This window comes from Canis lupus, chromosome 4, assembly GCF_011100685.1.
Source record: "Canis lupus familiaris isolate Mischka breed German Shepherd chromosome 4, alternate assembly UU_Cfam_GSD_1.0, whole genome shotgun sequence".
NCBI classification, from domain to species: Eukaryota; Metazoa; Chordata; class Mammalia; order Carnivora; family Canidae; genus Canis; species Canis lupus.
Window position 1 is genome coordinate 42,624,184 of NC_049225.1, and position 12,062 is coordinate 42,636,245.

General features: G+C 45.5%; 1 long non-coding RNA gene across 4 annotated transcripts in view; it reads right to left on the reverse strand.

The window, feature by feature from the left end:
• Window positions 1-823, reverse strand: part of LOC111095549 — a 40,541-nt gene extending 39,718 nt beyond the window's left edge. For all 4 annotated transcript variants that reach the window (XR_005358210.1, XR_005358211.1, XR_005358212.1 and 1 more), the window contains exon 1: window positions 631-823. This is a non-coding gene — a long non-coding RNA (uncharacterized LOC111095549). The remainder of the gene's footprint in view (window positions 1-630) is intronic.
• Between the last annotated feature and the right edge of the window lie 11,239 nt (window positions 824-12,062).

Sequence of the window (12,062 nt, forward strand, 5' to 3'; positions counted from 1 at the left end):
ATCAGGTGGTCTGGGGCCCTTAGGGCTGATACCTGGGTACAGGAGCCCTTGGCTCTGAGTGTACCCTCCCTGGGTGGCTGGGATGGTGACGAGCAGCACAGGAGACTGTGAGAACTCTGGTTGTTCCAGGTCTCTCTGGCTTCAGAATCTTACTACCCTCTACTGACGACAACAGGATTGATGGGGAGGAGGAGCTGGCCAGGGAAGCCCACCTTCCTTAGGGCTCCTCCTGAGATCCTAATTCTTGAATGTTTTACTCCAAAAGAGCGTGCCCTCAATTCATGATGCCAGTCAACGGTATTTCTCCAGGAATAGGGAGGCAGTGCAGGGCACAGGCTTAGGTCCTGAGGGGCTAGGGTTGCAGGCCATTTCTGCTCCCTGATACTAGGTGCTCTCAGGTAAGTTACTGAACACATAGGCTTTCTCATTCTTAAGTTGGAGCAAATAAAACCAGTTTCATAAGAGTTGCGTCATTTAATGAGAAAGAAAAAGTGAAGCTCTGCACACCTGGCATACTGGGGCTCTCCAGAGTTGTTTAATTACTATTTTGGTGGAAGAGATAGGACATCACCTAAGGACCGTGGGCCCTGAGGCTGGTGGCCAAACCTTTCTGGGACTCAGCTGGCTTACCTGGGAAATAATAAAGTCCCATTTCGGGGGACTGGGAGCATCAGGTGGTAGGGATGAACATGCAGAGGTTCAGAGGTGGGAATCACACTGGCTGGTTCAGGATTCCAGGTAGTTCAGGACACCCTGGGAGGGATACAGGGACGGACCTCACCAGGGCTCAGGCTACAAGGTGAGCTGGCTCCAGTTTTGAGGCTGAAATTCTTTCCTGGCTTCTAGAATCCTGGAACTTGGAGGTATAAGAGACTATGACACCACTGAAATGGTTGTTGACTCTAGGCTTTGTCCCCAGTACCCCTGGGGCCTGGAGCTGGGTTGCCAGAGGAATGAAAGTCTGCAGAGTGAAGTTGAACAGTATAGGTAGGCCAGGAAAAAATCGAGGCTGTGAGGCCCCAGGGGCAGATACCTCCTCCTCCTCCTCCCCTCTTCCCTGGTCCCTCCTCTAGGCATACTATCACGTGGGCTGACTGTGGGCACCAAGGGCCTAGGATGGGCTAGGCTGGAGCACAGTACTACCAGTAATAGCCACTATTTATCAAGGGCTTGCTACATACTAGGCATCAGGCTAAATGTCTCCCAGGCATTGTCTCATTTCATCATTACCAGATCTCATTTCATCATTACCAGATCTCTGTGGCATGAGGATTGTGTTCTGTGTTTCATGAGGAAACTAAAGCTTAGAGAGGTTAAGTGATTTGCTCAAAGTCACACAGCTACACATGGTAGGACGAGGATTCAGCTACAGGTGATCCAGCCCGAAGGCCATAACTAGTATGCTCTCTGTGGCCTTTCCAGAGGTCTGTTACTCTAAAGGTAAGCATCTATGAACCTCCTTAAGAGTTTATCCCACCACATTTGAAGTCAGGTTAGTTCAACATGTAGGGAGTGACTTCTGTAAACTGTTTTCTCTATTTAATGTTCTGGGACATATCTATTTTAATATGTACCATTGGTTTAATGATGACTTTTGCAGAGGAAATAAAGGAAGGGCACATTAGTGTAATGTGCCTGAATTCTTCCACTTTACATTATGGGAATTTGAGCATCCTAGGATAGAGAAAATATTGGGCCAGGGTCTGTGTTAAATACCCATGGGGCAAATACAGATGATAAGGCGTATAAGCAAATACATTTATTTGTTCTTCTGAGTATTCAATGCATTTTGTATATATTTTTTATTAAAATGTAATTTATATATAGTAAAATGTACACATATTAAGTGAACTCCTTCATATATACAGACCCCATAACCACCATCTCTTCAACGAATATTGAATTTTGAAGGCCAGGAATACAGTGATGAACATCATTGACAAGGTCCTTCCTCCATGGAGTGCAAAGTCCAGCAGACAGGAAAACAATAACTGAGTAAACAAAGAAGTCCACAAAATCATTGCAATTGTCCTAATATTATGAGAAAACCAAGTGGTATGAAAGATGTAGAAGAAAGAGAAAGAGTCTCCATTTTGAATGGGGGTGGAGGGGAATCTCTCCTATGGGCCGCTGAAGCTTAAAAATGTAAAGTTTGTGGTCTCCGGGAAAACCATTTCAGGCAGAGAGAATAGAAGTGTGAAATCCCTGAGATGGCAAAGAGCTGGAGTTTGAGAAAGTCAGTATAACTGGTAAGATGTGGGGATCAGAGAGAGGAGGGCATTGACCAAGACATACCCGGCCTCACCAAACAGCCAAACACAGCAGTGAGTTTGGCATTGCTTCCAGGTACAGATGCATCCCATCCAGGGGTATTGAGGTCAGAGAGTTGAGAGTCAGAGAAGGCTTTCTAAGGGAGTAACTTCTGACTGCCAGGTGGGCAAGTCAGAGAAAGCGCATTCCAGGTAGGATACTGTGTGTCCAAAGGCTCTATGGTGTGAAGCAAGAGTGTCTGTTCTGTAAAACACTGCCTGCCAGAAGCCTGGCAGAAAATGAGGAGTAGGGTGGGAAGTGTGGGCAATGAGGCAGAAATGGTGTTCAGAAGCCAGTCCTTAGTGGGCACCAAAAGAGTTTGCATTTTATCCAGAAAACGATGCCTCAGAAAGACCCTCTGGGCACTGCATAAGGCGAATTGGAGACAGCACAGATGTGGCATGTGGTTAGTCCCCAGAGGCATTGAGATTCTCTGAAAACTGCAGTGGGTCTCCTGTGAGCATCACAGGGCCCTGTATAGAGTTCCTGGAGCACCAATGTCTGTCTTAGAAGTCCTATTTCAGGAAAGGTGCTATGTTTTATTTGAGGTTCATAGTGCCTGGATATAGTAGGTACTCAAGAAGAGCTGACTGAATGAATGGATTCCCATCTTACATGTACTTCTTACCACCTTCCCCGGTTCCCTACCCATCCCTTGCCCCAGCAACCATTCTCTTTACTCACTCAGTACTCCAGATGCTCACCCATCAACCTTCACCCTAGTAGCACAAAGTACTTATGGCAGACTTGGGGTCAAATCCTGGCTTGGCTGCCTGTTGGTTGTGTGATCTTGGGCAAGATAGCTAACCCCTTTCCCCCAAATGGTTACCTAGTTCCCAGGGTTGTGCAGAAGATCCAATAAGCTAATGTTGGCAATGAGCCCTTCATGGGAAAGGAAGATGTCACTGTCTAGTCTTGGTCCTTCTTTTGCCACCGAAAAGAATCTCTGTCTTGTGCCTAGTACTGAAGGCTGGGGTTTTTCTGAAGCTAGTATTAATTAATTAATTAATTAATTAATCAATTAATCTGTAACCTAATCCAAGAGAAGGGTATATACTCTTGGGATCATTCAGATATAAGCTCAAGTCTTCTCTCCAATGACTATGGTGACTCATGACTCAGAGAGAGAGGCACCCAACTATAGTGCCTTTCCCTACCACCTATGCCAACAATGACTTGAGAAACATTCACTGCATCTCCAGCATGGACAAGGCTACTCACTCACTGGAGTGAGATGTTTCATTTTAAAATACAACATGATATGACATGGATGGGGAGATCTAGATAACTCCAGAAGCCAGGATCTAATCAAATGCTTCTAATTTTGAAAGAAGCTCTCTGAACAACATTCCTTAGAAAACTGTTAAGACTTCTAACAGTTGAAGTCTTAACTTCAACTAGGGATGAGGGCTGGTCATCTCTCCCTATCTACTCTCCCAACCCCAGCCAAGGACTCCCAATGATCACTGGCTTGAGGGGAGTGAGTCAGATGTCTGGACTAACACCGGGGTCGTCCTTGGGCCAGCAGGTGGGCCCAGGGCTGAGCATCTGCCTTTGGGGATCTAGCAGTGGGAGGAGAAGGTAGATTTCCCCATGGACTTCTGCATTCCAGACATGTAGTAAACATCAAATAATGAATGGTGCTAAAACTCTCAAGCTGCTGGATGCACCGTCAAGTCAAATACTTATGGAGGTTACTTAAGGAGATGCTTAAGGATCCCACTTGTAATGGAAGAGGCTAGATTCAAATCCCAATCTTGCTCCTTACTTATCACCTGACTTTATAATACTGATTGGGATTAAGTTCATGGGAAAATTAGTAATAAATAATTGCAGCTAAATAAGATAAAAGTAAAGATCCAAATATCAACAGTCCACGGATATGGTCCATATGGTAGTCCTCAGTGCTGAGGACCTAGGATCTGCTGTGCATGAATCCTCCCAAGGCCACCTCCTAGGCCAAGACAGCTACTTAGGCTCCTGTCATCATGCCCACATTCTAGTTGACAGAAAGAAGCAAGGAAGGAGACAGGGATGCACCCCATCACCATCCCATCCTCCTTTTAAGGACACTTCCTGGCATCCTACGCACCTCAACTTAAATCCCATTGGCCAGCCTTAGTCACATGGCCACATTGATACATAAGGGAGTCTGGGAAACATTATTATTCTGGTTGTCTATGTTTTCAGATAAGAACCAGAGAGTACAGACCTAAGGACCTAAGGAATATCATGTATGGAGGGACAAATGGCAGCCTTTGCCACCACTGGGAAAAATACTTCCTGTCTCTAATACCCATTTTCTCATTCATAAAATGGGTTAATACTAGCATTCCTAGGGTCATTAGGAGAATTAACTGAGATTTTAAAGCACCAAGCACATTGCCTGGACTATGTGAGAGTTCAATATCTTTCAAGATATATTAATGTTCTTGTGACCCATGATTCTCACCTTTGAATATCTTCAGTAAGAAACAGAGGGACTGTCCTTTCAAATCCCAACTCAGGCTGTATTCAAGCACACTCTGGACTGATTTAATGTCATGTTACCTTAATGGCAACACCTAGTTTGAAAGGGGGAGCAGAGAGGAAGCTCACAGGGGGTCACCTATAGATATTGTCATTATCCCTATTTTACAGATCAGTACACACCCAGGCTCATGCAGGTGGAAAGGCGTATGCAAGGTCACCTAGTTAAGTAAAAGAAAGTGCTAGAATTTGAAGTCAGTCTTCTTCCCTGGGCCTGGGCCCTAACCACTACACTGCACTGCACTCTTCTATGCATGCCCATAGGCAAGCACCCTTACAGGCAGGAGATTGCAATGGGAAAGGCTTTTCTTGGCAAGTGTGTCTCATGCTGCCAGGGACTCATAGCCAACCTTGTGTACGCCAGCAAGATGCTACCCAAACAGTGGCCTAGGAGTGAACTTGGTGGTCCCACCTGCATCCTCCAGGAAGCTCTGCAATCCCAAGGCTGTGGTGGGAAGCTGGGCTTCAGTGGGATTGGGATTTCCTTCCAGTGGTCACCAGCCTCCACACTCCCCAGCATCATAGCGCTGCACTGCAAGGCTCTCACAGGTCCCAGCCTGGGCTCTGGGTGACGTCACAGTGTTTAGCTTTTTCACAATCGCCACCAGTAATACCATCCGGTGCTGGGGCTGGAGCTCAGGTTCCGGGTTGGCTGACATACCCAGAAAGAACTACAATTGCTCAGGGCCTTCTACCTACAGCAGCCAGGGAAGCCAAGCCAAGAGCTCTGCCAAACTTGGCTCCAACAAGGAAGAATTGCTGAAAACAGGCTTCCTTCTGCCTTCTCCTGAACTCCAGACACTAGGGCCCAGGAACCTAAGACTAAATACAGGACCAGACCCTCCTTGCAGCTGCATCCTAGAATGTTCTAGAAGAAATGCAAGGTGGTAGATAGAGGAACTGTAGGGCTATAGAGAAATATCAGCTTCTAAGAGTCTTTGGGCTCTTATCCTCACAGTATCTCTACACTGCTCAGCCTGGAAGAATAGGGGCCAGGATGAGGAGAGGAAAGGAAGTCGCAGGGAACTGGGGAAACTGAGGCTGAGAATCAACCAAGGTCCCACTCTTAGGAGTCACCTTGGAGGATTTAGGTTTTATCTTAGGAATATGGGGAATTAAAGGTGGATTTTAAGAAGGAGGGATGAGTGGGACTTGATTCAACTAAGTGTTCTAGAAAGATCTCTGATGCAGTGTGGAGGTAGATACCAAAATCTGTATCACTTGGTGTTCTTCACAGAAATAGAATCAATTAGTGATACATGTATATATGTAGCATAGATGTATATACTTAAGATTTATATGTATATAAAGAGAGAGGGAAAGAAAGATTTCTTTCAAGGACTTGGCTCACATGACCATGGAGGCTGGCCTCCATGAATCCTGTATGACAGGCCAGCAGGCTGGAAGTGGGGGCAGGAGTTGATGCTGTGATCTTGGAGCAGGAGACATCACCAATATACTATGATGTACACCCAGAGACCACTGGGGAATCTAGGGTAGGCCAGACCCCTGAGCTGTGGGATGGTTTCTGCCCAAAGCTGACTCTGGTCTGGGCTTGTCTTCTCCTCCTGCATCAGAACTTGCCCTGCACTGCCCCCCACCCCGACAGAACCCCGTTAATGTATCTGTTCAGTCTGAGTTGTAGACTCCTTGAAGGCAGAGGCTGTGCCTTGTACTGGAGTACACTGCATTAACACAATGCCTGGTACACAGGAAGTGCTAAATAAATTTGAAAGAATTAATGAATTTCTATCCAGAACCCATGCCTTACGTGTATATTTCTCACCATTTCCCATCCTCCTCCTCCTTTGGACCTACTGGACACTCCAGAGCCCACTTGCAGGATAGAGGTACTTACAGGCTTTGGGGTATGTTATGAAGCAGGCCTGGGGGGAATTGGGGTTTTGACATTTATATGCAGCCTGCATATAAATAAGATTTGATGAATTGATCAATTGATTCTTTTATTCATTCTTTTTTTTCTTTGCATGCCTATTCATCAAACTTTCATTGGATACGTGGGTAAGCCAGATTCAGGTGCTGGATTCACACAACAGAGACTAGCAATGATCCTTGATTTTAGCAAGGTCACCATCTGGGCAAGGGTGACCTTTACTGACACACACACACACACACACACACACACACACTAATAATAGCACAATGCATCTTGAGGACAGTGATAGGAGATGTTAGCACAGAATATTAAGGGAAAATGGGGAGGGACACCTAAGCCATTTGGGAGGAAGGTATTTGGCTTTTGCTAGAGGGGAGAGCTAAGTTAAGCCTGACTAATATGTAAGAGTCTCACGGTGGAGAGCAGAGTGAGGTCTGGCAGAGAGAAAGCAACCCAAGAAAACAGTCTGGCCAAGGCAGTCATGGAGCCCAGTGTGCTGCAAGGGAGAGATTTCCCAATAGAGCAATTCCTTGGCACTCCTGCTGGGAAGTACGTTCTTTTTCTTCCTCAGGCTTTTCAGCATCCAGGCTATCTGCTCAGCTGGTTCTTGCCATAAAGAATTCACCTTGTGCCAGGCTGCAATGAGGCCTCTGTCCCCTCCTCCTTTCTTCCCCTCCCCCTGGTTTGGCACATATCTCCTTTGGGGAGGCTGAACCAACGGGCAAGGGACTGGGGGATGGCTAAGGGAGCCAGGAAGGACAGCGGGACAACCTCTGGAAGCTGGCTGGCTGTGGATGCCAGGCCACCAAATCCACAGAATCCACCCGCATCAAATGCAGCCTTAGGTGTTTTCCCTTGCTGTTCCCATCTGTAAAATGGAGTTAGACAATCACGTTCCAGTTAAAGGAGGACTCATCAGCCATTTTATCCCCAAGCCCAGTGCAGAACCGCCCCAGATTAGCAACTGAAACATATTTGTTGAATAAATGAAAGGACTGGGAAGACAGATATTAAACACGTGATTACAAGTGGGAGGAATGTTCCCTCTGCAAAGCAAACCAGGAGGGGCCATTTGCCTTTAGGGTCTTCTGAGCTTTAGGGCTTATCAGTGGTCTTGCTAGTTTCTCCTATAGGGCAGGGGTTGTGTCTTGGTGGACCCAGCAGAGGGCCTGGAAGGGCCAATGAACATTTACGAAATGACCACCGTGTGCCAGCTGCTGTTTCAGCCCCTCTCGGATGGGCTTTCTCTGGTACTTTTCACCATGACCCCTCTGCACAGTTGAGGACCTCGAGGCTCTTACACAGCTGGTGCTCCACAGATGTTTGTCATTATAGCAAATCACTAGATTTGATTTAGGCCAGAGATTATAAAAGGATTTCATTTCATGGGCCAGCATCTCCTTTTTCTTTTTTTTCTTAAACGTTTCTAAAATTCTTAAGAATTTTATTTAAATTCAATTTGCCCACATGTAGTATGGTGTGCCCTCATCTCATTGTGTGCCCTCCTTGAATGGGTCAATTAATTTGAAGGCTACACTGAGGAATACTCTGTGGATGTATTGGGCTAAGTGATAGCCCCCAAAATCCTGGGCCCACATCCTCACCTGTGGAGCCCGTGAGTGGGATCTTACTGGAAAATAAATGTTGGAAAACTTGGAAAATTAAATTTTCAGAGGTAATGAAGTTAAACCTGTTGAGATAAGCATATCCTGGATTACTGGGGTGGGTCCTAAGATCATGGACAAGCATCCTTATGGGAAGCAGAGGAGAAGACACACTCTGAGAAGAGGAGGTCATACGAACACAGGGGCAGAGATTGCAGGGAAGCAGCCATAAGCAAGGAATGCCTCCGTATGCAAGAAACTGGAAGGGGCAAGGAATGATTCTCCCCTGAAGCCTTTGGAGGGAATGTGGCCCTGTTCACACCTTGGTTTTGGACTTCCGAACTCTGGAACTATGAGAGAGTAAATTTCTGCCCTTTTAAGCCATGTGGTTTAGGGTGATTTGCTAAAACAGTGCTAGGAAACTGATACGGTAGCCTTCTCAGAGCTCAGCGGGAACAATTGGCCAACTTTGATTTGGTTTTTCAGGACGCCTGGGTGGCTCAGTGGTTGAGAACCTGCCTTGGGCTCAGGTCCTGGGATCAAGGCCCTCATCAGGCTCCCCACAGGGAGCCTGCTTCTCCCTCTGAATATGTCTATGCCTCTCTGTGTGTCTCTCATGAATAAATAAATAAAATCTTAAAATATATATATACCTTGGTTTTCTGTCCTATCCACAGCAAAATAACAGCCAAACTCGCATCTCCATGTAACAAGAGGGCAGCCCAGTGTGGGTTCAAGCATTGTCAGACATGGTATCAAGCCCTGGCTTTTATTCTTCCTTGCTGTGAGGTCTTGGAGTCATTGGTCCTCAGTTTCTTTATCTGCAAAATAGAAAGAAAGTAATGACACCTACTTCAAGATGTTGCTTTGAGGATTCAACTAGATCACAGATACATGTGCCCAGTATGTACACTTAATCTCTGTGCAAAAATGTTTAATCTAAAGATAAAGCATGGACACATACACACAAAATTTGTTGCCCTATAGAATTCTAGACTCTTTTACTGAGTTCTGAACCCTCTTGCCTGTCCCTATGTGTTGTTTTTTTTTTCTCCCTAAACCTTTAGTAATCATCATTTATTGAGTGCTGTGTACCAGGCATTGTGTCATATTCTTCAAATGTCCCTTAATTCAGCCATCATGACCCCCCAATGATGTAGGTGCTGCTGCTCTGCCCATTTAACAGATGAGGAAACTGAGGCTTTGAAAGGCAAGCAGGTTGTCCAAGGTGATCCAGTAAGTGGAAAGTCTGTCTCCTCGCCATTCTATGGTTCAGCCTCCTCACTGGGGACTATCCTCTGAGTGCTTCTTCACTGGATTGGTGTATAGTAGAGCCCAGGACCCCAGTCATCCGCCTTAGACACAGACTGCTTGGGAAAGGGGGGTGAGCTCCTTTGTCTTCACATCCCAAGCACCCCAAACTGAGTCTGGCACAGGGTCACAATCACTAAAGAGAGCAAAATGAGTGAATAAAAACTGTCTTAACAAAGTGGAGACTTTATGCTCAGATGAAGGAGACCTAAGTTCTTTTTTTTTTTTTTAATGATAGTCACACAGAGACAGACGGAGAGAGAGAGAGAGGCAGAGACACAGGCAGAAGCAGGCTCCATGCACCGGGAGCCTGACGTGGGATTTGATCCCGGGTCTCCAGGATCGCACCCCAGGCCAAAGGCAGGCACTAAACCGCTGCGCCACCCAGGGATCCTGAGACCTAAGTTCTTATTCACTTTTTAGCCTTACTTCCTGTGTGACCCTGTGCATGGCAGCTATTTTTTTTTCTTTTCTTTTTTTGTGAAAAGGGGGCCAATAATATACTCTCTGCCTTGACATGGAGGCAGGGCCTAGGAATCATTTGAGAATCCTTCAGTTTGAACATAGCTATATGTTGCCTGTCTTGTTCATGCTACATCCCTGGTAGTGCCCAGCATATAGTAGGTCCTCAATGGTTGTTTGCTGCATAAGTAAATGACTCAGTGCTTTTCTCAGCTGTTTTATAGTTATTAAAAGCTGCAAAATCAGCTTTGAATTGGCAGGACCATGGGTGGGCTGAAATGTTCTGGTTCGGAGCGGGGCTCTCCCCTCTCTTGTAGGAACCAGTTGAAAATAGAGGGTTAGATTAGGGGTCCTTCATTTGGGGGTGGTGCTTATACAGTCACCTGCTGTTGCCTATGAAGGGTTAAACTTTGGGCAGCGTGGCCTGGGTGTTCTCCAAACCTGCCTTGCCCCATTACTTTGCCTCCAGCTGAGATTAGGCCATTAGTTTACTCATAAACAGGTGGCACACTCCACCTGAGCAGCTAGAGATAAGGGTGGTTTTCAAGCTGAAGCACCAAATGCTACACTCTGGGCCTCAGCTCACCTGCTACCTTGGTCTCAGGAGGCTGGGAAGTTGTCCTTTTTGGGCAGCTTGGAGTCCCTTGGTAACCCCAAGTGTTTGTTTTAAGACTTTGGGTCCCCGGAATGGTCATACAGAGAGAAATTAAATCCACAATCAGACTTCCAGGATTTGAAGGAGTCCATTGGTCAAGTCCTGCCAAACCCACCAAGTCAGGAGCAGTCTGGAGAATCTTCATTCCAGAACTAAGGCTGGTGTCTTCCCGAGGCTCTGGAAGCCTCAAAACTCCTTTATGTCTGGTCCTATGTAATCTCAATTCTCAGGCCTTCCACCCAGGTACTTCTTCCGTGCCAGTTAGATATTAGGGCTAACAGTAGAACATCATAGATGTCCCTTGACAATCTTGATTATCAACAGCTTAATCTTTCATGCTGGACCATGGTCTGTGAGCCAAATCTGGCTCACTACTTCTTTTCGCATGGCCACAGGTTAAGAACGGGTTTTACATTCTTAACTGACTTTATAAAATAAAAAAGGAGTTTATTTTGTGACACATGAAAATTGAAAGTCAAATTTCAGTGTCTATAAATAAAGTTTTATTAGAATAAGACACATTCATTTACCTACCTTCTGCAGTGGCATTTGTGCTATGCAGAGCAGAGTAGTTGCTGGTGCTTAGTACCTTTGCCACAGAATCTCAGGGATGACACTGTCAAATGCGAAATGCATAAAATCTATTTGCAGATCAGCATTAAGAGTTAAACATTTGCAATTGATTTTGATGATAGATGATAATCACTTTGAATCCCTAGTAAATGAAATATCATTCCCATGAAAGAATTCCATCTTCTTATTAGTGGAACTGTATTTCAAAAATTTGGACCCAATTATTGTTATTAACTTTTTTTTTCATTAATAAAGATTTAGGAGATTTTTTTCTCTCTTGCACCTCTAAAGTGTCCTAAACTTTGCCTCTGGACCTGCAAAGCCTAAAATATTTGCTCTCTGGTTCTTTACAGAAAAATTTTACTAACTCTGGGAAATGAACAAGTGGTAGTGGTAGGGGAGGTGGGTGGGGGGTTGGGGTGACTGGGTGATGGGCACTGAGGGGGGCACTTGGCAGGATGAGCACTGGGGGTTATGCTATATGTTGGCAAATCGAACTCCAATAAAAAAATAATAAAAATAAGCTGGAAAAAAAAAGATATAGTTTGCTGATCTTTGACCTAGACTGTGCCAGAACTTTAATTATTTTGGTCTCCCAACTCTGCATTCTAGGTTGTCTTACATTCACACAGAGCCTAGCAGTCCTTTACAGACCATAGTCAAGTTTGGGTTCAGAAGTTCTCAGCACTCTTACTGGATGTACAAAACGAACAGGAAGACC